Source organism: Rhipicephalus microplus, chromosome X, assembly GCF_043290135.1.
Source record: "Rhipicephalus microplus isolate Deutch F79 chromosome X, USDA_Rmic, whole genome shotgun sequence".
NCBI lineage: Eukaryota > Metazoa > Arthropoda > Arachnida > Ixodida > Ixodidae > Rhipicephalus > Rhipicephalus microplus.
Window position 1 is genome coordinate 487,678,368 of NC_134710.1, and position 23,898 is coordinate 487,702,265.

A 23,898-nucleotide genomic window follows, 5' to 3' on the forward strand; every position below is an offset into this window, starting at 1 on the left:
TCATTCTAAATGACACGCGTGCCTGTTAACAATGGCTTGGACTTAGACGGTGGCGCCGGACCGGCCTCTTGCTAGACGCTTTTCCTAGTAAGCTTTCCCCTTCTAATCCCGAACGGGGGCGACCTTGACTGCTCCGTTTGTACGCCGTAAATGCAGCGTGTAGGCGCCTGTCCCAGGCTGGAAAACACGATTTATCCCACATTCCATTAAAGTCAAAAGCCGAAGCTCTGTAATGGCCAGAGAAACAAACCCAAAGGTAGAAGAGTACAAAGAAAGACTTAAAAAAGAAGCAGGAGTTGGTTTTGCACAAATTTCCTGAGAAGATACTGGAGCTGGAAACCTTGTTCTCGCGACAATATTGTTAGCGGATATCACTCCTTGCACTGCACTCGCGCACATCTCCACTTCAATCGCGCACCTCCTGATTATCACTGAATTCATCGTCTGCTTCGTCCGCATTGGAAAACCATCGCACGTGGCAGGGTTTTAAACGCTCCTCACTAACTATGTAAAGTTTTCTTCCAGTTTCGTTTACCACCTCCCAGTTATTCGCGGCTACCCGGCGCACGGTTAGGAAAGGTCCATGGTATCTGTGAATAAACTTGGTTGTCTTCCCTTTGGCCCGGGCGGGAGTCCACAAGTACACCAAGTCGCCGTCGGGGTAAAACACTTAGTCGTTTAGCATCGTAGCTGCGTTTGTTCTTCTCCAGCTGACGCCTCTCCCGTTCTTTTACCAATCTTCGAGCCTGCCGGAGTCATCGAGCCGATTCGATAGCATCCCCAGTGTAGTCAAATCGCCTTTGTGCGCCCGACCCAACATTTACAGATAGCGCCGGCTCATGTACGTGAAGCAGAAAGAGGGGCGTGAATCCGGTCTTCTCGTGAGTGGAGGGATTGTACACAAAGAGGACGTACGGCAAAAATTCATCCCAGCTACGGTGGTGCGAGGAAACGTACATGCTGAGCATGTCAGCTAACGTGTGGTTAAAACGCTTGCACAAGCCGTTAACCTGTGGGTGGTATGCTGTGGTGGTGGCATGTTCACTACCACGAGCCGGAAAATTTCCTCGGTAGAGTTGGCGACAAAATTTTGTCCACGATCACTTATCACTTTCTCCGGTGCACCATGAAACAGCACAACCTGTTTGACAAACGCCCTTGCTGCCTCTGCAGCAGTGGCCACCTGACATGCGACAGCCTCGACCCATTTCGTGCAGTAGTCGGTTATCACGACAATGTTGCTGTTCACTGATTTGGACTTAGTGAAAGGTCTAATAACGTCCACGCCCACCTGTTCAAAGGGTCGACCTGCAGGTGGGATCTGTTGGAGAAACCCTGCCGGCCTTCCAGCTGGTTGCTTTCGCCTGTGGCAGTCAGGGCAGGAGAGTACATACTTGCTGATGACCAAGAACATCTTCAGCCAGGAATAGCGGCAACGCACTTTTTTCCATGTGCGCTGAACACCCAAGTAGCCTTCCATGGGGTCGTCATGGCAGTGTCTTGGTATCTCGGATCTCAAGCACTCTGGGACCACGAGCGCCACGTGATCTTTCTGGACCTTTCGCCCTCCGATGCAGCACACCGTGGATCAACGAAAAGCTCCATGTGGTTATTTTAGCTTTCCTGACAACGGGGGCATTCGGGTGCTCGAGGTGCTGCACAATATCTCTCATCCAAGGGTGAAAAAAGGAGAGGGTGGACTCCCTCCTTTTTCCCAACATTCACCTGAACCAGAACCAGCAACGGTAAAAGGTTTTCTTCGCTTACGGGCGCGGGATCGTGAAAAAGGCAGGACAGCGTGTCGGCATTTCTATTCTTGAGGCCAGGACGGTGTCGCAAAGTTATGTCGAATTCCTGAAGCAATAGTGACCAGCACATGAGACGATTGCTCGGATTCCTTATTTTTTTCAGCCAAGCCAGGCTCCCTTGGTCAGTTACGACAGTGAATTTAGCGCCAAAAATGTACGGCAGAAACTGCCTGCAGCCGTACACGACAGCGAATCATTCTGTTTCAGTCGTGCTGTAGTTCATCTCAGCCTTTTTAAAGTGGCGACTGGCATAGGTGATGACTTGTTCTTGAGCTCCAATTTTTTGAACAAGGATGGTGCCAATGCCATAATGGCAGGCATCAGTGTGCATCTCTTTTGCCTTTCCCGGCTCAAACTGACGCAAAACGTGGGCTGTGATTAGCTTTTTTTGAGGAATTGCATCACCGCTTCGCAACCCACATCCCAGATGAAATGAACATCCTTTTGAGTTAAGTTTGTCACAGGTCGAAAAAGGGGAGAAAAATCTGTGATGAAACGCCGATAGCAGTTCCGAATTCCATGAAAACTCTCCACATCGTTCTTATTTGGTGGCTTGGGGTTTTTTTTGATGGCTGCTATTTTGCCTGGGTCTGTCCGGATGCTTTCACCTGTGAGTATGTGTCCGACATATTTAATTTCCTGATAGGCGAAGCTACATTTTTCGGGCTTCAGTCGCAAGTTTGACGCGTTCAACGTCTAAAAAACGCTATCCAAATCTTCCAAATGAGTTGCCGTGGTTTTAGAGAAAATTACAATGTCGTCCATGCAGGCCAACAAACCCTCCAGAGGCGGCCACTAAGGATTTTGTTAATCATTCTATGGAATGTGGCCAGGGCATTGCATAGGCTAAACGGGACAACTTTGAATACGTAGAGGCAAGGTCCACAGGTGGCAAATGTGGTCTTCTGCTAATTTTCCTCCTTGATACCCACTTGCCAGCAGCTTGATGTTATATCAAGTGTGGTGAAGTATTTTGACCCCTGAAACACGACGAGAATGTCATCAATTCGCGGAATGGGGTGCCCATTTTTTAGTGACCTCATTAACCATTTGGAAGTCGACGCAGAAGCGCCAAGTCCCATTTGGCTTCTTCACGAGGACGACAGGAGATGTACAAAGACTGTGTGATTCTGTAATAATCCCATCGCGAAGCATTTCTTCCACTTGTTGCTTGATTTGGTGCCTTTCAAAAGAATAATGACGGTATTGGTGCTGATGAATGGGTCTAGAATTGCCTGTGTCGACCACGTGTTCAGCGACATGCGTTTGCCGGATGGGGTTATCAGTGCTTGTTAAAAGATGACGGTACTTCTCAATGAGCCACAGCAGCTTCTCTCGTTCAGGTAACTGTAGGTGATCCCCAGTCTCTATGTCGAATTCTTGGGGCACTTGATCATTTTGTGGAGCCGTAATTGCCAGCTGTGCGTCATGAATCAACGAAGCCCGTCCGACCTTTGTTCCACCGAGGAGATATTCTGGCAACATGGTGGCATTAGCATATACGAATGAGACCTCTCCCATGCACAATCCTTGTTACTGTGTGTGTCACTGGGAGTTCAGTTCTGAGCATGCTGTTTGGTTCGACAAGGTGAACTCCGTCTCTTGCGACTTTCACTTCAACAGCCACCTCTGTGTGTGGTTTAATACGTATGTGCTTGGGGCACCGCACTGTAAGGACATCGTTGTGTTCAGGGGCACCTCGGTTTACACGTAGTTGGAAAACTTCCCCATTGATTGCGAGCTCTTTCTTCGAGAAATCGATAAGAAGTCGTTTGGCTCTACAAAAAGGAAGGCCACCTAGCAGCTCGTACGGGCAATCCTTTACTACCAAATATGTCTGATGAATATTGGGGGTGCCAAATTCAAATCTTACTTAAGCTTTACTGTGGGGGGGGGGGGAGGAGGGTGAGCACACCTCCGCCAATTCCTCTGAAGAATACGTCTTTTCTCAATTTTGATGTAACACATATATTGTTGGCTAATTCTTCTTAAATTACATTTATGGAGGAGCCGGGGTCCATTACAAATTGTGCATCTGTACCTATGGCTCTTGCGGGGACTGCAAGACGCTGACTTTCTGACAATGTGCCAATGGGGCGGCTGGCCCCCCTAGGCCCGGTTGTTCTCGTTTCCCGAAGGGTTGTGCTTTCCATTCTGGTTCTCAGCGGGCACCACTTGATAATCCCTGCTATCTCGAAACCACTACCAGCCCTGTTGCGCTAAGTAGCCTATGCGGCGGCAAATTAGGCATCGGGGACGGCCGTCGTCGGTGCGGGAATATGGCGGTGGCCAAGGCATTGGAGGGCGACGCATCTCCTCCTCAATGCTTTTGAGCCTGTCAGAAAGTGACGCGATGGAGTCAGCAATTGCCTCTAAGTCTGGAGCCTTCCGCGGGTAACACAACCCGGCCACGGCGCAGCTGGCAACACACGGAGGGGGCTGTATTTTGGCTGCAGTGGGCGCTTTGCCAACCAGAGGCGCGATGTTTTGCGTCCATGACTGCATGCCGGTAGGTTCCAATCGGCTGGGGCCCTGACGCACGACTCCTTAAAGATGTTTGATTAACGCGCTGCAAAATTTGGAGGAAAGCAGCGCAGGTTTCCGGGTTTGCAACTATAATTGTTTCTTGAATGTCACGGTGAAACCGCGCAAAAGGTGCCGCAACCAATCGTCTTCTGTCATAGACGGGTTGACCCTAGCATAAAGTTGGACAACATCATAATAACAGTGCTCGGGGGTTTCAGACGGCAGTTGGGTCTGGTTTTGTAGCCACAACTGGGTGATCTCTATCGAGTGCTGACTGGTGAACGAAGTCCTCCAGCGCGTCGCCCACTCTTTCTATGAACTTGGGGCAACCATCAGAATTTGAGTAGTGTACCACTTTTTCGCATCACTGTCTAAGGCCAAATATGAAAATTTCACCTTTGTGACTTGGTCCTAATTGTTTAATGATGCTACATGATCGTAGCAAAGTAGCCACTCAGAAATATATTCCTCCGGCGCGCCTTCAAGTACTGGAGGTCTCACAAATGTTCTTGCTGGGGGGGGGTAGACATAGCGTAGAAGATAGGGGGTTCCGTCATTGTAGAGAAGTTTGAGGTTGTTTCCTCATGTTTAATATTGACTCTGGGCATAATTTCAGACCAGTATTATCGCTACCGAGCAACCTTCACCATTTTGTAGTGAAACTTTGGGGTTCTTTAAGCTGGACATATCTGAAGACCATCGAGACGAAGAAGCGTGGAAGCGAATCCGCACAGGCAAGCGATGACAAGTCGACACGATGATTTTGAGGAGCACTCATTGAGGGTCTATTTATCTAATACAAGTTGAATTTACACAATGCACTAAGTTACAAATACAAAACATGAAAAATGATGGCATACCCCTTGACTTGCATGACTGGTCTCCTACGGTGAGATGTGCTGTTAACCCCGAGACTGCTCACACCAAAAAGGGCCCGAGTCGCTGCCTAAATAGGGTTTTCCAGCATCCACGGAGCACGGATCAATCAGGCAAGCCGAGGATAACCAATCCCAACACGAGTTCTCACGGTCGCGTGATGCCTGCCTCGCAAAAAGCTTTAGCTGTTTTTTTAAACAGGCACATTCTCTAAAACGGCCTTGACGCGCACATAAGTGCTCAAATGCCGGCCCGCAATTGCGCCGGAGGACGCAAGCGGCGGCGCGCTCGTTTGGGGTGGTGGGGTAGTGGCTAGAAGAGAAAAAGGCACCTAATTTCTGCAGCCTGGTCGGAAGCACTGTGCGGTGCCTGGTTTGGCGCGAAGCGCACAAGGACTGACCGGATGCAGCTTTTTCTGTTCAGACTCTCATTCTTCGTCTAGGCACCCTCTTCGAGACAAGTCGTTAAATAGCGCCCCTAACAAGAGCATCTGGCAAAGAACGAACTCCAGCGGTAGCTGAAAAAGAAAAAGCTTTTCGCGAAACATTGCCTTCGCGACAATATTTTAGTGGTAAAAATGAGGGGCCCGTTGCCATCAATTTGAAGTCGTTTTAGACGCTACCATTTAGCTGTTCTGGTGGCGTAGTGGGTTCAAACGCAGTTGGGGAAGTGGTCGTGCAGCAGGTCATCACTTCGAATTCCACATTTGTTATTTTATTGCGATAGCAATAATATCGACACTCTCGGCTGAATTTCGCCACCGGCGTCGGCGTGGGTGTCGACGAGGGTGCCGGCGTCGATGTTGCACCGTATAAGTACATGTACCTCTATATATATAAAAAAGAAAGAAAAAATCCAGAAATTAGACTCCAGCGCGCAGAATTGAACGTGGAACCACCACGTCGTGAACGTGAGGTGTTCACTACTGAGCCACTGAGGGGTACCTGTTCAACGTGAAAACGGTAAGCTATTTATATCTACCGCTTACCACCATTGGCTGGCACCTCGGGGGGGAGGGGCAGACTATCGTGTTTTAAGCATTATCAGCAAGATGGGGCAAAGAGCACGTGGCAGCTCTCATCTCTTACGCGTACTTTGGCCTGCGAAAAGGAGGGAAAGGGACGATTTATTGAGCGCCCTTACCTCCCGGTGGAGAGTATCATGCATCATGGCTGGCGTGGGGCTTGACTGGAACGATACCGTTGTAATTACGGGGCGTAAGAATGTCACTGCAATCGTTGCACAGCCTCCGTTTGCGACAAGGGCACGCTTTTCAAACACAGCGAAGTAAAAACTGAGACATTTATTCACGTACATTTGTGTACCTGTGAGTACGTTTTGTGTGTAATGTGTGCGTCAGAAACGCAGGGCAAGTTTCGATATGCTCTCCATACTGCGTTCGACCTTTCAATTTGTTGCTATCGCGTTCATTGCTTCACCTTTGCGGCAAAGCTACTTTTTCATTGCGAAGAAATTCTTTGCAAACTTCGGTGACTTTGATGATATCTATCTATCTATCTATCTATCTATCTATCTATCTATCTATATATCTATTTATCTATCTATCTAGCCAACAACAATTTTTAGCTCTCCTGCCCGTTTCTAAAATGTTATATATAACAAAATTTGTATGTCATAACATTACTGTACGACCATAACTGACGAGTCACAAAATGATAATAATGACAAGTACGTGATGGATGTCATGATTTACACTTCATAACCTTGCTGCTCTTGCGGTGGTTTCGTTCACATGAAATATTGCAAATATCGCAAAACTTGTATATATGGAGTCACATTACTGGTAGGCGCATGTAAGGGAGAACCTCTAACGAAAAAATCATCACAACCATGTCATGTAAGTCATAATTGCACGCCACGCTCATAGTGCGCTCATGGTTGGCTTGCTAGCTTCCTATACCAAATTTAGTATTACGGAACGTGAATGGATAAGCGGAGTATATGACTGGTGAAACATGATAAGCATGACATTCGTTTAATGTAAGAACATGACAACATACCACGCTCATGATGCATTCGCGGCCGTTTCGCTAGCTCCAAATATAAGAATTTTGTATCATGTGGCATCCATACACTAAGAAGGTAAATCACACGTCGAAACATAAAAATCATTGTCAATAATGATCAAAACGAATTTCACGTCACGGTGCAGTGATCTGAATAACATAGCGAGACCTATTATTGTTAGCGCATTCCACCGGGGTCAAGAAACCCTTCAGTATAGCTTGCTGATTCATACGAATGGAAAGGTGATGTTTGTTAGACTGCTATAAAATGAGAGTGAACACTGGAATCACAACTGACGTTAACGCGACATGATGCCTGCATGGTAGGAGTTCAAAAGCTATGCTTATTGCATTGGTAAACATCCATATAGAGGTACTGCTGCCCGAATGAACCTTTCCAGAAATCGCAGTGCCATACCTACCCCTGGTTCATCGGCACTGGGGCATTTTGGGAGAGTGGAGCCCAGGCGGGCAAAGCATACGACGAGTGTCCCGCTTTCACCTGCTTTCATCGCGCGCCGTAAATGGTTTTGGCTTGTTAGAGTTGTGCTGTTGTGCAGAAACGGCCACGTCTGACCACACTGAATTTCAGGCACTCAATCTGGACTGTGTAGTTCAATTTAAATAACCGTAATTTTCAGCGAGCATGCGAAGAAGAAGGAAAGCCACAGACACACTCGCTCGATTATTGTATATTGCCACGTTTCATTTCCCAAGTTTTTGTTATCGTCCCAAAACACCACACGATTCTCAGCGCAAACCGCGCCTGCAGTTTTCGAGAGGGTTCCGGACTGTGGTAGATCATTTCGATAAGATGAAGCCCACTGTGCGAATGGTACAGCATGTTCTGCAACGTATGCCGCCGCCAGCGATAGCGCTAGAACATTCGACGGCGGGAGTATAAATGCCGACGCGCTTCGCCACTTGTCAGTTGTTGATCGAAGGCCGACGCTCCGTTCGCCGCTATCAGTCTGAGACTGCTATCTGTGCGAGACTGCTGCTGTAATTGGACTTTCTTTTTACCAGGCACAGGTTCGCCCAAATAAACAGTTACATTCCAACAAGAAGTCTCCTGTCTTCGGCCACGTCACGACCCCGTGACATTTGGTGGAGGTGCTGCTTCGTTCATGTACCGGACGCCCCCGTCAAGCCGTGAACCCAGCCCACGTCGCGGAGAAGACACCGACGCCAACCAGGAGCAGCGAACAAGCCGCCGACAGCAAGGGCTACCACCGGAGTACGGGCTTCTACACGACAAGCCGCGGAAGACCAAGGCCATGACCGCGACTGCAGCGACAATGACAACCGCAGCGTCCCAGCCCACGATGGTCATGCATCAACCCAGGGAACCACCAATTTTCCATGGGTCATCGTTCGAAGACCCGGAGTCCTGGCTAGAGACCTACGACCGTGTGGCCGCCCTCAACCACTGGGATCACGACGAAAAGCTGCGTCGTGTGTTCTTCTATTTAGAAGACACCGCAAGGACCTGGCTCGAAAATCGGGAGTCCACGCTCCGAACGTGGGATGTTTTCTGCGGCCCATTCCTGCAAACGTTCGCGAGCGTCGCTCGAAAAGAGAGGGCCGCTGCTTTATTAGAGACCCGGGTTCAGCTACCAAATGAAAATGTCGCCATTTTCACAGAAGAAATGACCCGACTATTCCGTCACGCTGACCCAGACATGCCTGAGGAGAAAAAAGTTCGTTTCCTCATGCGAGGGGTCAAACAGGAGCTCTTCGCGGGGCTGATGAGAAACCCACCGAAAACCGTCCAAGAATTTGTAGCCGAAGCGACCACTATTGAAAAGACCCTGGACATGCGCACCAGACAGTATAATCGTCGCCTGACTGCAGACTGCGCTGCTGCTCAAGCCAGTAACTCCGGAGACCTGCGTGAAACGATCCGAGCGATCGTGCGGGAAGAGCTGCGCAAGCTGTTGCCCTCGGCGCAGTCTCAAGTGGATTCGATCGCCGACATTGTGCGAGAAAAAGTTCGGCAGTCGCTTCGAATTCCCCACGCCCCGCTGCCCGAGCGGGAAGCTATGAGCTACGCCGCTGCACTGCGCCACAACGCTCCTCCCCGTCCATGCCAAAACGCCGCCCCATCGCACTTCCGTCGACAGACGCCACCGCCGCCACCACCCCCACCGACGTCATACCGTTCGCCAGCGGCCCAGCACAGCGCACCGAGGAAGACTGACGTCTGGCGCACCCCTGACCATCGCCCGCTCTGCTACCACTGCGGCGAGGCCGGACACACATACCGCCGTTGCCAGTACCGACAGATGGGATTGCGTGGCTTCGCCGTCAATGCACCGCACCCACAGCCAGGAGAACGACCACGTGACATCGCCGACTACCTGACAGGAACTCGGTGGACACCACGAAGCCCTTCACGTTCGCCGTCGCCCAGCCGCCGCACGTCACCGCACCACCGACAGTACTCTGGCCCAACGCGGGGCCGGTCTCCTAGCCCGTATCCGGGAAACTAAGGGCAGCAACCGGTGGAGGTGCGGTTGCTGTGCGACGAACTACCGAAGATCCTCCGACGACGCCGACGCTGCGACGGAGCTTTCCGAACACAACGCCAAACAGGCAAAGCCCTGACGGCGAAAGCTCACTTACCGAAGGTGGCCTGACGACGCAACATGGAAGCAGCGGAACAAGCCGACGCAGCCGTGACCCGACGCTACTCCCTAACTCTAATGCGAGACGGCGAATTAGCGACCTCGACGTTCTTATCGACGGCCACAGTGTGACCGCTCTCGTCGATACTGGAGCCGACTATTCTGTCATCAGTAGGTCGTTCGCCGCGAAGTTAAAGAAAGTTAGGACAGCTTGGAAAGGCCCTGAAATCCGCACAGCCGGAGGTCATCTCGTAACGCCTGCAGGAATCTGCACAGCGAGAGTCACCATTAACGGCCGTATTTATCCTACAGACTTCGTAGTCTTACAGCGTTGCTCGAGAGATGTCATCCTTGGCATGGACTTCTTATGCCTCCATGGTGCTGTCATCAACCTAAAAACAAAGTCGATAACGTTATCCAGAGAAGAAGCACTACTGCCGCGCACGCCGTCTGGACACCATGCCTTGAATGTGCTTGAAGAACAAGTCACCATTCCGCCTCGCTCAAGCGTCATTATTTCAGTCGGCGCTCCTGAATCAATTGACTTCGAAGGCGTCGTTGAAGGCAGTCAGCATCTGTTGGTCACCCGAAATATTTGCGTCGCAAGAGGAATTGCAGAGTTGCGGGGAGGCAAAGGAACGGTTATGCTCACAAATTCCAGCAATGAGTACAAACATGTGAACAAAGGAACAACGGTCGCATACATCGAAGAAATTGTCGAAGCCACCAGTGCTTTCGCCCTCGCCGATTCTGCGGAACCTGCTCAGAGGAACCAACCCCCTCCCATAGCTTTCGACGTCAATCCCAGACTTCCGAACGATAAGCAAGAACAGCTCAAGGCCCTGCTCCTGCAATACGAAGATTGCTTTTCGTCGTCATCGAAAATTCGGCAGACCCCAATCACGAAACATCGCATCATAACCGAAGAAAATGCCAGACCTCTCCGTCAGAGTCCGTACAGGGTTTCGACGCGAGAACGTGAGGCCATCAAGAGACAAGTTGATGAAATGCTGCGGGATGATATTATACAGCCGTCCAAAAGCCCATGGGCATCCCCCGTGGCGCTAGTGAAGAAAAAGGATGGGACCCTACGTTTCTGCGTCGATTATCGCCGCCTGAACAAAATCACAAGAAAGGACGTGTATCCTCTCCCACGAATAGACGACGCACTTGATCGGCTCCATAACGCCAAGTACTTTTCGTCAATGGACCTCAAGACTGGCTATTGGCAAATCGAAGTCGACGAAAGAGACCGAGAGAAGACGGCGTTTATAACACCGGACGGCCTCTTCGAGTTTAAGGTGATGCCCTTCGGCCTTTGCTCAGCGCCTGCAACTTTTCAACGCGTTATGGATACAGTACTGGCAGGATTGAAGTGGCAGACTTGCCTTGTGTACTTGGACGACGTCGTCGTGTTTTCCTCGAGTTTCGACGAGCATCTTCGGCGCCTTGAAGCTGTACTTCAAGCCATCCAGACTTCCGGACTCACACTGAAGCCAGAAAAGTGCAGATTTGCGTATGAAGAGCTCTTGTTTCTGGGGCACGTTATCAGCAAGTCTGGAGTTCGTCCTGATCCACGGAAAACAGCCGCCATCGCCGAATTCCCGCCGCCCACTGACAAGAAAGCCGTGCGCCGATTTCTGGGCCTGTGCGCCTATTATAGGCGGTTCGTGAAAAACTTCGCCCGCATCGCCGATCCTCTCACTAACCTTACTAAGGCCGACGTGGAGTTCAAGTGGGAAACGCCACAGGAACACGCTTTCCAGGAGCTTAAACATCGCCTCCAGACGCCTCCGTTACTTGCCCATTTCGACGAATTCACCGAGACAGAAATACATACTGACGCAAGCAGCGTTGGTCTTGGCGCCTTTCTTGTGCAGAGGGCTGACGGACTTGAAAGGGTTATTAGTTACGCCAGCCGATCGCTATCCAAAGCAGAAGCAAATTATTCCACAATAGAAAAGGAGTGCCTCGCCATCATCTGGGCTACGTCGAAATTTCGCCCATACCTCTACGGCAGGCCCTTCAAAGTTCTGAGCGACCACCACGCCTTGTGTTGGCTAGCCACTTTAAAGGACCCTTCAGGTCGGCTCGCACGATGGAGCCTGAGACTTCAAGAATATGACATTACTGTCATTTACAAGTCCGGCAAAAAACACTCCGACGCCGACTGTCGCTCTCGTGCGCCTGTCGACCAACCGCTACCCGACGACCCGGATGACGACTACTTCTTGGGAACGATAACTACCGACGACTTCGCTGAACGACAGCGGGCCGACCCGGATCTTAAGGCCCGAATAGAATACCTCGAAGGCAGGACCGCCGAAGTCCCGAAGGTATTCAAGCGCGCACTTGCGTCGTTTTTTCTACGAAACGGTCTTCTACAAAAGAAAAACTTTTCACCGCTTCGGGCTAAGTATCTCCTTGTGGTGCCTTCAGCTCTGCGACCAGAACTCCTGCAGGCCCTGCACGACGATCCAACGGCAGGGCACCTCGGTGTTTCTCGCACGCTCGCGAGGATACAAGAAAGGTACTACTGGCCGCGTCTTACAACCGACGTCACTCGTTATGTGAGGACATGCCGGGACTGTCAGCGACGCAAGACACCGCCGACAAGGCCAGCGGGACTTCTGCAGCCAATTGATCCACCTTGCCGACCTTTCCAGCAGATTGGTATGGACCTACTGGGGCCGTTCCCGACGTCGGCTTTCGGAAACAAGTGGATCGTGGTAGCTACCGACTACCTCACCCGCTACGCCGAGACAAAAGCCCTGCCAAAAGGCAGTGCATCCGAGGTAGCTAAGTTCTTCGTCGAAAATATCTTCCTACGTCACGGCGCCCCGGAGGTCGTTATCACCGACAGAGGAACGGCATTCACTGCCGACTTAACTGAAGCGATCTTGGCATACAGCCAAACAAACCACCGCCGGACGACAGCGTACCACCCACAGACCAACGGCCTCACCGAGCGGCTTAACAAGACGATTGCCGACATGCTGTCAATGTACGTCGATGTCGAACACAAGACGTGGGATGCCATTCTTCCGTATGTGACCTTCGCATACAACACGGCGGTGCAGAAGACGACGCAGATATCTCCATACAAATTGGTCTACGGAAGGAGCCCGGCAACGACGCTCGATGCCATGTTACCCAATGTCACCGACGAAGAAAACCTCGATGTGAGCTAGTACCTTCATCGCGCCGAAGAAGCCCGACAACTTGCGCGGCTCCGTATCAAGAATCAACAGACGACCGACAGCCACCATTACAACCTTCGACGACGCTTCGTGGAATACCAGCCCGGTGAACGTGTTTAGGTGTGGACGCCGATACGCCGACGTGGACTAAGTGAAAAGCTTCTGCGACGGTACTTCGGACCGTACAGGGTGGTGCGACGTCTCGGCCCACTTGATTACGAGGTTGTCCCCGACGGCATCATGAACTCTCAATGACGCCGATCGCGACCTGACGTCGTCCATGTCGCACGCCTCAAGCCGTTTCATGCGCGTTAACAAACTGAAACAGTGTTTTTTTTTGTATTATTGTTGTATCGTAATTTATTCATTGTACTTTCTTGCATTATTATTGTACCTTCATCTTTAGTTAAAGCATCGAGACGATGCCTTTTTCAGAGGGGGGCAATGCCACGTTCCTTTTCCCAAGTTTTTGTTATCGTCCCAAAACACCACACGATTCTCAGCGCAAACCGCGCCTGCAGTTTTCGAGAGGGTTCCGGACTGTAGTAGATCATTTCGATAAGATCACGCCCACTGTGCGAATGGTACAGATTGTTCTGGAACGTACGCCGCAGCCAGCGATAGCGCTAGAACATTCGACGGCGGGAGTATAAATGCCGACGCGCTTCGCCGCTTGTCAGTTGTTGATCGAAGGCCGACGCTCCGTTCGCCGCTATCAGTCTGAGACTGCTATCTGTGCGAGACTGCTGCTGTAATTGGACTTTCTGTTTACCGGGCGCAGGTTCACCCAAATAAACAGTTACATTCCAACAAGAAGTCTCCTGTCTTCGGCCACGTCACGACCCCGTGACAATATGATAATACGTCAAAGCCACCGGACATTTTGCTCACTGCTCGGTGCTAGTTCAGGACTTGGATTGTTGCGATTCTGCAGCTAAGTTTGACCTTTGTTAAGATGTTTGTGTCCACGCTTACCTTGTTCTTACTCGCCTTGTAGTTTACACCAGAAATTGAATAGGCAAATGTAATAAGGTGGTAAACCAGGCGAGCTGCTAAATATTTGGATTTCCAGCAGTCATAGATCCAGTGTAGAGCCCCTTCAGATGCAGAAAACTTTCGGATGGGGTTGGAACGACCAAGCATTGACTGAAGAAAAAGAAGAAGACGGCTTTCTCCTTCAAGCTGTCTTGGGTGAATGCATAATAAACTGTGCAAATTTTCTATTGCACTATTACATGGTGTTTATTATGGTGTTTACTGCTTGGTGAAGTTGAATCGGATCTGCTTTTTGTTCACCATAAACCTAGAGGCCTCACCTATTTTGATTTCGCGCATCTCATTTTTTGTTTGTGTCAAGGCAAACGGTGCTAATTGTACTTTCATGATTATCAATACAAAAGTGACACTCGCCGTCAGTTTCTTTTACATTGAAAACTGATGTACGCACTGATGCGCCCTCGTATGCTTTTCTCGCACTAAATGAGGCTTCCACCATTGCTTTATAAGCCACAACCCAGGCAGCACAGAAGGTTGGCCCAATATTGGGGATAGATCGGCATTGCCTGGCCCATGAACGGCCCAGTTTTCACAACGTACCGCCAAGATTGGCTATGCCAGCCAAATAGAACGGCGACGTTGGACCAGCGTTGACAACGTACCCCCAATATTGGTTCTGCCAGCCGAATAGAACGGCTATGTTGGACCAGCATTAACAACATTCCGCCAATGATGGCTGTGCCAGTCTATTAGATTGGTTATATTGGGGCAGCTTTCAGAACTTTCCGCCCATATAGGCTGTGCCGGCCTATTAGAACGGACACATCGGGCCAGGTTGTACAAGTAGCAGCCAATATGGGCGGAGCCATCCAATAAGACCGGCATTATTGGCCCGCCGTTTGAACGTTATTGCCGGCGTCAGCTGAAAAGTCAACATCACGATGTCATAATATTAGAATATGAGGCAATTTCTGCGTGTGCTGCTTTTTGGCGCTGTTCTGGCCCCAATTCACGCGCCGATTTTTCAAGTTAGAGAGAGAGTAATATATGTGCCGGGCACAATACTAGAACTATCTTTTCGCCATTAAACCATGCCCCGCCGCGGCGGTCTAGTGGCTAAGGTACTCGGCTGCTGACCCGCAGTTCCCGGGTTCGAATCCCGGCTGCGGCGGCTGCATTTCCGATGGAGGCGGAAATGTTGTAGGCCCGTGTGCTCAGATTTGGGTGCACGTTAAAGAACCCCAGGTGGTCGAAATTTCCAGAGCCCTCCACTACGGCATCTCTCATAATCATATGGTGGTTTTGGGACGTAAACCCCACATATCAATCAATCAATCAATCATTAAACCATGCACAGCTCGTTGAAATGCATAATCGTTGGTTGAAGTTGTGCAAGGTAGACTTTTTAAGTGAGAAAAAATTACCGATCAAGTTTCTCTGTCAGACGTGACGTCCGATGCGGTGCTATCCGTACGTATGACGAAGCTGCTGCGGATACCGCTGTCTTACGCGTGCATGTAGACGTCGAATATCTGACGCAAATCTTATCGTATCATGTGTCGGGCTAGCTATCTACGCGACCTATTCGAATCTGTTTTGCGTTCACAGCACAGTACGGTTAACGGCACTTGCTGCTGCTTGACGTGTGGGAAGAGCCGGGGTCGTCAGTTGCGTTATGGTGACTGAATCATACAACATATGCAGTTGCCGTGATCTAACACACAGACGCGCGTGCGCACGCACGCACGCACGCGCTATATTCATGCAACGACCACACGAATTCCCAACAACATCGCAGCGAACGGTTGGTAAGGTGTTGCGGAGTGTGTGGGCGTCGTAGGGCACCCTGTCGGTGCCCACCTCGTTGTGAACGCGAATTTCGGCGTGGAACGCATCTTTTTTATGTACTTTTTTACGTATGCTCAAAACGGTAGGCTGCGCGATACGAGAAGTACGACACACAAAAAAAGAAGATACGTGAATGCATAGGGCAAATCGTTAATAACAAAAAAAAAACAAAACACGCACGCTCACGCCACTGCAGTGGCGTGAGCGTGCGTGTTTTTTTTTTTGTTATTAACGAAGCACATGTGCTTCCATAAAACACGACAGCCAAGAATGATGAAGTATTCATTTACATACAAATTACTATGAGTTGCTGAAACTCACGCAAAAGAACATAATTTTCTTCTTTGGATATTGATCGAGTGCCTTGGAATTATGCTATGTGAATTTGACACATCAACAGTGCATTATGATTTCCACCATAAGGGGCCACAATCTTGGCAAGTAATAGAAGTACTCTTCCTACCTGATGCGCACCTAAAGAGGCCTTGTTTCTCAAGTTAGCAATATATATATATATATATATATATATATATATATATATATATATATATATATATATATATATATATATATATATATATATGTGTGTGTGTGTGTGTGTGTGTATATAACCACTGGAAAAATATACCAGGTGTAAACAGAAAAAGGTGCACCTGCAGTTTTAAAGTTTAAAAGAAGCAATGACATGCCAACCATCCAAAATAAAACGCCCGAGAAAGGAGCATCAATCAGTATTAAAGCAGCTAAAAGCCTGCTAACAGCTGAAGGTAGTCATGCTGCTCTTCCATTCAAGTATAGTGTACACTGAGAAAAGATACTGAAGATACACCATCAGCAAATGACAAAAGCAATACAGACAGAGCTTTCTCTTATAATACAAAAAGTCTTTAGCTGAGGAGGCAAATAAGTCATTGGCACACAATAAGTGCACAAAAAAAAAGCTGTCGCACGAGGCTGTCAGCGCTTAGACAACACAGGCAAAAATACAGTAGACTGAAGAAGGGAAAACCCATAGCAAAAGTTACCATACTCCTGAGTTCTTGCTTTGCGTGCAAATGAAGCTAGCGTGAAGTTGAACACTAGATTAAAGCACCACAATCAAAATCTGGAAGTCAATGCTTTAGGAATAATACAAAGTACTGAAGAAGCATGCAAAGAGCATTCCTGTGAAGGCAAATATAAAAAAAGGCTGAAAGCTCTGTGGCCCTGAACAAGACAACACCACAACAAATCGAAGAGCCATTCGGACACACCAGCAGTTCTGGCCAACACTAAAAAGTCACAAAAACATACCTTTAATGCCTTTTTTACAAGAGAACTTCAAAAGAAATGTGCATACACCAATGCCAGAAGTATCGATGGAAGCTATTACTCATATTCAGCTCTTCATTGAAACACTGAAAGAAGATACTTGTACCTGGATGCTTAATTACTTTGGTACAACTCAAGAGCGTCGACGCCAAGTGGCAAAAAAATTATGATGGAAGACTACAATGTGATCAAATGCACACGTCAACCACCAACCAAGGTCCTATGCTAGAGTGAATATCGCAAAAAGTCTTGAACGCCTAATGTGACTGGCTCATACTCAGCGTTCTGAATCAAAATCTTGACCTCCCACACAGCATATTATTTCAACAACCTGCCACCTCTCACCATGTCATGAAACAAGCTCGAGTATACACAAACCCTCCTCACCGTTAGGTAGTTAGATAGCTCCACTAGTGCTTCACTCTCGGAACACATAGACCAGGGCCGTAACTAGACGGGTAGTGAGGAGGTTCTGAGCCCCTGAAGTATTTTCATGCTCTGACTTTTCGTCAACAATAGCTTAATCTGGGCAAGTTGGTTCATCGTGGTTGTGTTCTAGTAACAGCGAGAGAACTTCAGGAAGAGACAAAAAGAACAGGAAAGAGCGCTGACTGCCAACTGAATTTTATTGAAAGTACTATGCCCACTTTTATACAGAGTACAAGAACAGTGCTCATGCACAACGACACATGTGAGACCATAATAATATAATCTTAACTGAGAAAAGAATACTCTCTCTCCAAATGGATGAGTGAAGGTATACTGATGCACTGATCCATGGCCTTCCTGACAAGAAAATGCTTTCACAGTCTCTCTTTCATTTCTTGTTCTTGCTTTTTTCAAAAACAGTGTTTTATGAAACATAGAACTGCACTTACATTCTTTACATTGTATGGCCATGCGACTACCATAGCCATTCTTAACATTTTAAGCATGCTGTCTTGCTCAAACATTAGGGCATTGCCCAGTTTGTCTTATGTTTACGTTTCCACGTGTCAATAGTATCTCATACACAACATTATATTGGCATTCAGTATACCTATTCTCGTGACGAATGGTGAAATAATGGCTATTCCTGTTGCTTTTTTGTACACACACTTTTGAAAACTTGCAAGGGATGGCAAGTAACAAGATAAAATCATATCGGCTCGCTATTTTCTTTATATTGTGAAACACCTTATGTACGTACGGTATAGCATGCAAAGATCTTTGGTCATTCTGTTTTTATTTTGGTCCTGTTTTGCTTAACTTGACTTTCTGCAGGAGGGTTTAGCACACGGGTGTGATGGTGCTGTTGGGATATCCAGCATCCTTTAGTCTTTTTTTCTGGTTTTTAAGGCTTACCTCATCCTTGTGCTCACATGACTTCTGAAGGGTGGCCTCAATGCACGTGGTGGCAATTCCTCTGTGTAAATTGTGTAAATGTGTAATTATGTGTTATGATGTACTAAAAAAGATGTCCCAAGAATCAGAATAAGTGACAGTAGTCAAAGTTTTTGTCACTGCCTTTATACAAATACCAGTTTATTTGTTGCCTCCTGCAGTATTTTAGGGCCTCTTATATAGATAGGATGTTTTCTCACTTTTATTACATTTTTGTATTGATGATGCCATATGCTCAGGAGGTAGAATGTCGTTATGTTCTTTCTGATAACTTCTAGCTTCTGAGCAAAGATAATGTTTCAGAAAAATGAAAAAAGGCTAGCATAATATTAAGACATGGGAAGAAAGCAGAGTTTATCAAAAATGAATGCATTAGTTGGGAATGAGAAAAAAAGATGGATGACAGGTCAGTAATGTCAATTAATTTATATTAGGACACATGAAATGTAGCAGAGGGTGGCAGGTGATTACTTCCAGTGAGATCGAGAAATTATCAGCCATAATATGAAATTGGCTCATACAGGACAGGGAACATTGATTGGGCTTCCACCCTGCAGTGGACATAATATAGGCTTAACGCTAACAATGAGCAAAGCCTGTGAAATTAATGCTCTATGAAATGAGCAGTACTGCACAGATTGCTGTGCTAGACTTCCCATTTTGCATGTTTTTACCAGCTTATCCTGCTCGCTGTTCAGACACAAAGCTTCACCAGAAAAACAAAGTTATACTTGGTGAGGATAATGCCAGTGAATCCAGTGTTTTATCTACACCTTTCCTTGCTGAAGTCCTCCTCCAAACTATACGATTTTTCTTGGAAATGTTCTGCTTACAGCACACCAACCGATCAAGTGAAACAACTTTATTGGGGTCCTGCAGGACGCACCCTAGTATGCAATCACCATTTCACTTCACGTTACAACATACTGGTGGTAAAAATATTATCTGGCAGGGTACAGAAGTGCATGCACTGAGCTAGCTTGTGCAGCGCGGTCTATTCCAGAAAGCTGAACCTATGTTTGGTACACAATTTTGTAACCACACGATGCTTGCACAGATTAAATGTGGCCACACATAGCAACTTCTGAGCTTTTTTATGGAATGATCTCGCAGTATCTGAAAACATTTGTTTTTTTGTTTACTTCATTGTTCCCAGTGAAATATTTCTCTTGTTCCTCTCATTGAATAATGGCATTTGGTGTGACTAAGGTGTTCCTAATGCCTCACTATGAGATCAGAAAAACGATTCTCCTTGAAATTGCTTCACAAGCAATTTCAAGGAGAATTGATATTGAATGACACTGCTTGCACATGTACAAACATTTGCTAGTTTTATTGAGGGTTGATGATAAAGGGAATCAGTTGGTGCATCCAAGCCGGACAGAGATTGACTGGCCCTGAAAAGGGCCGTTTAGTTATATATCTTGCAGCTTGTTCCAGGTAGACAGGGCTTCATTCTGTAGAAATGGTAACTCATCACGCTGGTTCCCCAGCATGAAGAACATAACTTGATGCTAACACTGACTCAGATGTTCTGAAATGTCATAGAGGGTACATGGAGGCTGGGTACATGAAGGTTGCAGTTATATTAACTGTACAGTCAGCATGCTTGTGATATGTGCATAGCTGCATCAAAGCTACGTGTGAGAATTGCGTGAACAGCTGAAAATCTCAATGGCAGCATAGCTTAAGAAGTCTGTCATCCCTTTTTTGCCAGTTTCCAATATCATCCTTCCCTTTTCATGCATCTTCTTTCAATATATCTGGGGTTTTAATCATCCTTCCCTTTTCATGCATCTTCTTTCAATATATCTGGGGTTTTAATTCCCAAAACCACGATATATTAATGAGAAGCAAATTTTGAACATCTGGTGTTCTTTAACATCTTCACTTGTTTGCAGCGCAACACCAGAAACACAGGACAGGGAAGGAGCAAAAGAGAAAGAAAAAGACGGCGCCGACTCTGAAAAAGACGGCACTGACATCATGACACGCACATGTCGTGATGTAAGCTGCCCAAAGAGTGGCCTCCCGTGAGAATAGTGAAGAATTGGGAATAGGATCTACCAGTAAGGGCTTTGTGTGCAATTCACAAACAGTGAAAAAGATCCACCAGGGGTGAACCACAGGTACATGGTGCACTCTGGTTGAGAGAGAGCAGAGTAAAACAGATGTGCCAGACAGGAGATTATAAATGGTTTTGTCTGGAGCTGGTGCCAGACCGAGCTCTGATTAAGCGTAAGGGAGTATTGAGCGCCAGGCCAATCTGATCCCATTCCTGTGATGGGGTGCAATGTGCTGACAGGTGCGAATTCCATTTTCTTTTTTTTCCATGGGTTTGGGGAAATAATTTTTCAGGGATCAGATGAAAATACCTCCGACATACATAATAACATGCTTATTCTTGGGCGTAGTCATGCCTAGCCACCAGATTGGGAGAAAAAGGAATGTTTCCTGAAATGTGCGATAAAGTGTTTGGTGCTACGCCTTGACGGAAGTATTGATAGGTGCTTTGGAAATCGGTACGCCATTTCTGTAATCGTTAAATATGCAACTGCATGTGCCACTGCTAGGGATAGCGTGACACTCCCAGCCATTTCAGGGTAAGCCGTTTTAATCTACATGAAGATGTTAATGAGCCCGTTCTCCATCACAGCAGTAGCTGTGGCCATTCCTTCAACTAGGCCTACTGCAGCACCAACTAAACGTCTGCATGAATTTAGCGCTAGTACCGTACATAATAATCAGCACGTGCCTTGGGTTCACTTCGATGGTGTTGTGAATTCATCTTGCGTGAGAATGGTTTAAGTTGCATGCGTGCCTTAATCATTATTGCAATAGGATACCATGATTTATCGTCACGCATGGTGTTGCTTAGCTCGGTCCTCTGTGTTCGAAGCAGGTTCCGCCTTGTGAGTGCATGAGAGAGGCACAAGAGTTGATTTCTGCTCTGTGTCTCTATAATTCTTTAGCCTGTATTATACAGGAAGCGGATAGTGCTGGTGTGCGTCAGCTGCCTCGGTGCGCTCTCAACCGCCTGCCTGGTAAGACTGATAGCTCATTCTATCAGCGCCTTGTCGTACTCCCTCCTCACACTGCGACATGTCCTCCACTTGGAGGACGTGATGACGGAACAAGATGATACGAAGCCCACAACCGCAATGTTTGCAAGCTACAACCCGAGCAAACAATTCAACGGTGAGGCCAGAAAATCTACCTGACTAGGCCTGGAGCAACAAGCCAGAGAGCATATTCTTGGCTGGATAGATGGATGAATGTGGCCGTACCCTTTAGATCGGGTGGCGGCTAACGTCACATAGCCGTATTGCTTAGTGAACTAACCACTAGATTTTTTTTCCCCTTTAAATAGTAAAGTTGGACGGGTACTTTGAAGTGAAGGGTTTAATTTTCAATCGTGCCTGACTTTAGCCACCAATCAGATAACCTCCTTCTAGTTAAGTCTACCCGCTTAAAGTCTATTTTGCCCTCCCTGTCCCTAAACACCAGTGCTTTGAAAAACTCTGCACCATCATCTTGAACTATAAGGTGAAGCCCTTTACACAGCATTGTCAAGTGTTCGGCAGTTTTTTCTTTCTCTTCGCACGCACTGCATATTGTGTCTACCTCTTCATATTTGGCCCGATATGTCTTGGTTCGCAATACTCCCGTCCTGGCCTCAAACAGTAGAGAACTACCCTGAGTATTATCATAGATTCTTTCTTTGGCAATTTCCTGCTTAAAAGTTCGATAGATCTCTAGTGCGGACTTCTTAATCATGCCAATTCTCCACATGTCAGTCTCCGTTTCCTGCAGTTCTTTTTTAACCGATAGTTCTTTCTGGTTTGGCCACCTGCTGTTTTCTAAGTATTTACCAGTCAATTTCCTGCTTCGCTTCCTCCATTTTGTATTGACATTCTTCATGTACAAGTAGCTGAAAACCTTCATAGCCCAACGCTCCTCCCCCATTTCTCTCAATCGCTTCTCAAATTTTATCTTGCTGCTAGCTTCCCTGCCATCAAATGATGTCCATCCCATATCACCTTGTACTCCCTGGTTTGGTGTATTCCCGTGAGCTCCTAAAGCAAGCCTACATATTTCACGTTGCCTAATTTCTAATCTTGCTTGAACTTCTGACCTCATGCACAAGACCGCGTTGCCGAACGTCAGCCCAGGAACCATGACCCCTTCCCATATTCCTCTCACAACATTATACCTATTGTAATTCCACAGTGCCCTATTTTTCATCACTGCTGCATTCCTGTTATCTTTAGTCGTCACGCATATTTCGTGTTCCCTCAGGTACTCGGTCCCATTGCTTATCCATACACACAGTTATTTGTATTTATCTGTTATCTCTAGCGTGACTTCCTGTATTCTAACCTCACTACCTTTGTTATCATTAAAAATCATGACTACTGATTTTTCCTAACTGAATCTAAAATCTAACCTATCTCCCTCATTACCGCAGATGTCCATCAATCTCTGCAAATCTTCCTTGTTGTCGGCCATTAGCACTATATCATCTGCGTAGATTAATGCTGGTAGTGCCTGATGAATGAGTTTTCCTTGTTTGATTAAAGAAAGGTTGAAGCCAAGTCCACTTCCCTCTAATTTGGTCTCTACTCCTTGTAGGTACATCATGAATAAGAAGGGTGACAGTGGGCACGCCTGCCTAAGTCCACGTTTCACCACTGTGGGCTTGGATACTCGTTTTTTCCCACTTTTTAACTACCTTGTTAGTTTTATAGATTTCCTTTAAACGATTAGTGACTCCATCTTCCACACCCAGTGTGTCTAGTATTCCCCAGAAGTCCTCTTGAACCACGCTATTGTACGCTCCCTTGAATTTCTGCAGGCCGGTAGGAAGCTTCACAGCGCAGCGCCTGATCTTGTGAAACGGCGCAGCCATGCAGGCAGGGCATTCAATTCCCTCCCTATTTTTTGTATACTACTGTCCTTGTGTACATCGTAGAACACATAACAGTAATGGTAGCAAACAGATCATTGATTCGGGTAGGCTTGGTGTTTTTATTTAAAATGGAACAACGAGGAAGCTGCTGAAGCTCGTGCCTGTATACAGCTGCTTTATATAGAGATGAAACTTTAACGAAAAAAAAATGTAATGATAAACAGTAGGCTCATAACAAACATTTCTCTGAGGGTGCATGGAATAGATGTCCCATGCAAGGCTATGCATTGCAGTCCTTACTGCATTAATTATGTACACGTACTGCAGGGCATGCAAGTGTATGCAGACACACGCTGACGAAATGACATTTTTTGCTACATACAAACG